Source organism: Megalobrama amblycephala, linkage group LG1 (assembly GCF_018812025.1).
Source record: "Megalobrama amblycephala isolate DHTTF-2021 linkage group LG1, ASM1881202v1, whole genome shotgun sequence".
NCBI classification, from domain to species: Eukaryota; Metazoa; Chordata; class Actinopteri; order Cypriniformes; family Xenocyprididae; genus Megalobrama; species Megalobrama amblycephala.
In genome coordinates, this window is record NC_063044.1 from 50,969,270 (window position 1) to 50,974,183 (window position 4,914).

The 4,914-nt window shown below is 36.2% G+C and overlaps 1 long non-coding RNA gene across 1 annotated transcript; it reads left to right on the forward strand.

Moving 5' to 3' along the window:
• The first annotated feature begins 732 nt into the window (after positions 1–732).
• LOC125273902 lies at positions 733–4,444 on the forward strand. The gene is made up of 6 exons (XR_007186136.1): positions 733–976; positions 1,091–1,131; positions 1,953–2,012; positions 2,641–2,758; positions 2,856–2,935; positions 3,870–4,444. It is a non-coding gene; the product is annotated as an uncharacterized LOC125273902 (long non-coding RNA).
• Positions 4,445–4,914: the final 470 nt, after the last annotated feature.

A 4,914-nucleotide genomic window follows, 5' to 3' on the forward strand; every position in this document is an offset into this window, starting at 1 on the left:
CAACCATACATAGCCTCAATGCATACACACTATTGGACTGAGCGAAGTCATGAAGTAAACAGAATTATTTAAACTTTTTTTCATTCTGATAAAACCTATCAAAAGCCTACCTAATTTGATTCACTGGATTCAGTGGTTGACTTGCATGTTTTATTTTTTAAACGTTTTTTTAATTAAGCCCACCTATAGTAAATCCTGATTTATTGTAGTTTTTGGACAGGAAGTGCATGAGATGATTGATATCCTGTTATGTTTGCAATGTCAATGATATCTATGTAGTCACGATTTAGCTCTGAATTGGATAGGCTATGTGCAGTCTGCTTTAGTCCACCCGGCGAAATCGAGGCAATCTAATTTTTACGGCTTGGCTATAGCCCTGATTCAGACCCACAGCAATGAGTGTAACCAATGTAGTGTTAAGTAATTTTCGGCCACAAAGCAAGGGATTCATGATATACCATCAAAATGCAGGTATACATGTGAAACAGCATTTATATAATATATATATATATAATATATATATATATATATATATATATATATATATATATATTAGTTACGACCGTCTAGGCCGTAACATAAATGAATGTGTGCTCACTCGATGATAAGTTTTTAACAAAGGTAAATTTATTAACACAATATAATGAAAATAAACAAACAAAGGGATTAAATTCAGGAGTGGACCAGGCCAAAATAACAAACAAAAAATAACTAATTTAAGTACACAGCAAAATTTCCAGTGTTGTTTAGAGTTGTTTTTATGGTGTTAATTTTCCAGTGTTGAAAAGTGTTGATTCTGGTGTTGATTTGAAGGACATCAACACTTATAGTGTAAACCAGTGTTCAGAGTCAGTGTTATTTCAGCGAGTTGACTAATTGACACTGGAGATGAGTTGATCCTATTTCCGGTCGTTGCACATTATTTCCGTTTGGATTAATGGCGGACGAGCACGAGGAGCGGATAGTGCTCAAACAGGTATAATATATTCTTTTACCACTTAATTCTATCCATTTTCATATTTATTTTACATTTCTCAACATTTCTAAGTTCCACAACATTGTTTGCGTGATATTCCTGATTTGATTGCAGACCGCGCTGACACGAGCCACGCGGCCAGCTTGCAAACTAAGGTAAGACTTTAATGCTGATTAATTTGCACATTTGACGCGGATATTTTAGACTTTGGACTGAAAAATAGGCGATATTTTCTGTGATTCATGTAACTGTTCAATGCGTTGAAACAAATGAACGTAAATGACGCAGCATTTATTTCTCTCCTGGAGCTCTAACGTTAGTTGTTTGTGCTGGCAAATTTAGGCAATAATATGCACTTTGTCTCATATTTTAGGACCGCCGTGCGTTATCTTCCACAGTCTCGGCCCGTGTGAGTGCAGCATTGTTAGGCGCGAATCTGCACCCCGCGCTCGCATTCTAGTGAAACCGCGTCGCGGTTATACACTAACGTTATCTTTCTGGCCACGTATGAAAAGACCCGTTCCAGAACCAGAGAACTTGGGTAAAGTTATTTTTATATTCGCACATTCGGACATCCGTATTCAATAGCCTTGTTAATCACACTACATTGGACATTCAGTGGACATTCACAAGTAAATATGCTATTAAAACAATACTTGCCTATTTTGATCGACTGTGAAAAATGTTGTAAGTTGACAATCGTTGGTTGTCAATATCATGTCGCTGCTTAAAATTCGCAAACATTAATTTATTGCACATTTATTGGAAAGTTGAATTTATCAGAAGGCCGAATGTGCGAATATAAAACCAACTTTACCCAAGTAACCAGAGATGTGTCTAACGTGCTTCATTTGCAATGTTTGTTTGCAATCTCACTTTAATAAAAAATTTGTGAGATGACAAATTGAGCTTCTGACTGCATCTGTTCGCTGGACTTTATTTAAAATTAACTATTTGCATTTTTCTTGACCAACAGCTGTCGTCATGCCTGTGAAAGTTCAATATCATGGTGCATTCCAAGATTTTCTAAATGAAGGTAAGTGCTGTGGCTTTGACAATAACTAATTAAAGCCAGTCATATAGCAACTGTGCTTAAAGTCCACAGGGCTTGTTTCAAGCTTTTGCTATTATTTATGACAATTAAAAAAAAAAGACAGACACTGATGTGGTAGAGGACACACATTAAAGTCATCAAAATTTAAACTTAAGGGCCCGGTTTCACAGACAGGACTTAGACTAAGCCAGGATTAGGCCTTAGTTCAATTAGGGTATTTAAGTAGTTTTTATAAATGTACCCTAGAAAAAAACATTACTGGTGTGCATCTTGAGACAAAACAATGGCTCTAACATATTTTAAGATATGTCAGTGCAAGTTCCCTTCGGTTAAAGCAGCTCAAACATGCATTTTAGTCTAGGACTAGCTTAAGCCTTGTCTGTGAAACCGGGGGAAGATGTCTGGTGGTAATCCTGATGGTATTTGGTATTTGAAAATATTGTGGAAGAAATGTGAATTGAATGGTAAATATTAATTCTGTAATGTTTTAACACTTCAGACATTCTTTTAAGGTCTCCATAATATAGTGTAAATGTTTTATCTTTAGCCCTGTATGAATTAAGACATTTATAGATGTGAAACATTAAATTGTTTTGCTTTTCTCTCTTAGTCACACACAAGATCCTCGACCTCCAGCACATGTACGCATTCTTTGTCTGACCATCAGCAGCGCAAAACCAGCAAACAAAGGCCAGTGACAGATTTGGCATAGATGTGATGGCAAACAGGTATGCATATTGTTTTTCACAATTAATTTGTCTGTAATAATTACCTTCCATGATTTTACTAGTCTCAAGTTGTAACCCGTAATGTTGTCGTGTTTAGATTGTCCATGACGCCCTGAAAAAATAATCCAGTGACGAGAAAGAAGACTACGATAAGACAGACTTTTGCACTTCCATAAGGTAAAACTCACAATACTGTTGCAATGTCATTGTGAACTTTGAAATTATGGTTGTAAATACCATAACGCAGTGGTTTTCCGTCGTGGTCCTGGGGACCCACAATTCAATTCATGGAACTCCTTGCAAATGAGCTGATGATCTGAATCAGGTGTTCAATAAGGACATAAAAATCTGTGGAGTGCAGCTTTTTTAATTTTTATTAAGGGGTTAATTTACTGAAATATAATTTGTGCTTGCCCTCATGACATTCCTAACCCTTAAGACTTTTGATCATCTTCAAAACACAAATGTAGTTATTTCAATAATCTGATTTGTCGATTCATTGACGGTATACAAATACCACTGTGATGCTTCAAAAAGTTCATAAAGAGATCATAAAACTAATCCAAATGAATTAAGTTGTTCCGTATTTTCTGAAGAGACTTGCATAATGTAAACATTTCACCGTCTTTTTATTTACATATAAACATTTATAAACACAAACAGATCGGATATGGTAAACGGGAATTCACACACGAGTTTATTCTCGGTGTTATGTAGCATCGTTTGAGCTTCCACAAGAACTATTTGTGCTGATTGTAAATAACCTAAAATCAATCTCTTCATCATATAAGGTGGCCGTGTCTCTTCAGAAAATTTGGACTAAAGTGCTAAACTTCGTATGGATTAGTTTTACAATCCCTTTATGAACTTTTTGTAGCATCAAAGTGGTAGCTGCGTGGACTCTGTGGGTGGACAAATCTTTAAGTATTTTCACTTGTATTTAAAAGATGAACAAAAGTCTTATGGGAGTGGAAGAACATTATTTTGGGTGAACTATCCTTTAAAGCACAATTCTCATCAAACAATACTATACTGATTTTATGCATTCATCTTTGCAAATATTTTCTTTTTCCATCTCGTTTAATGTAATTTTTGTTTTTGCTGTTTACAGTCCTGCACCTGCACCAGTATTGAAGGCCATCTCAGTCGGAGGGAGGACCACCAGCCATCGCTGCTGGTATTGAGAAGGATCAAGGGCAGGACTGACAAATTCTTAGTGGTTGAAGAAGCACCTCATCTCTTCTGAAGGAACCAGCTCCTTGAGTGCTATCGAACTTTAAGTCTACTGTTTCTACCTGCTATGTAGGTCCTTTTATCTTTATCTACCTGCTACACTCAACAACACTACTGTTGGTCTTACCAGTGAGTCTCCCAAAGTAAAGGAATTGCATGGGAAGCATTGACAAACTTTTGACAAATTTTTTTTCGGAGCATCATGTATTTAAAGTACAGATATTGGAAGTAGAGAGTATGTTTAACCGCTAACATTTTGAAGTTTTACAGGTCTTTTGACCTGCAGAGTTCACATGGGTGAATTTGATGATGAATTAGTTTCAACTGTTATGTCTAAGACGTGTCATTGTTGAAAATAAACGTTCAAACTGATACAACGTATTGGCTGTTATTTAATGCACACATTGTGTTTTTAGTTCAACTGAATACAGATTACATTTAATGACAAATCAGGGTTTGTATTAGCACAATATTAGTGTGTTATGAACTCTCTTGGTGTTGACACATCTAGTGTAGTTTTAATGCTAGCAGTGTAGTTTTAACACTAGTAGTGTAAATGAGGGGGGGAAACACCAATAATTGTGTTAATTATGAACACTTACAGTGTTGTTTTAACTCCATACAAGTGTTAAAAAAGTAACTCTATTTAAAGTGTTAGTTTAACTCTATTTAGTGTGGACCTATATAAACCCCGAAAAAGTGTTAATTTTGGCACTGTGAGTGTGAATTCAACACTTTAAAATTTGCTGTGTACCCTCTAAATTCCCTAAAACAAAAAAATGGCACAAAGTCGGCCTCCATAAGGTGTTTGGGGTGGTCCTTATATCACAGCAGCAGGAATCAGCCAATCGGGCCCAGACCAATCAGGACCTCTGCGCAGGCCACACCTTCTCCTGCACAAAAACACTCAAAACATACATGGC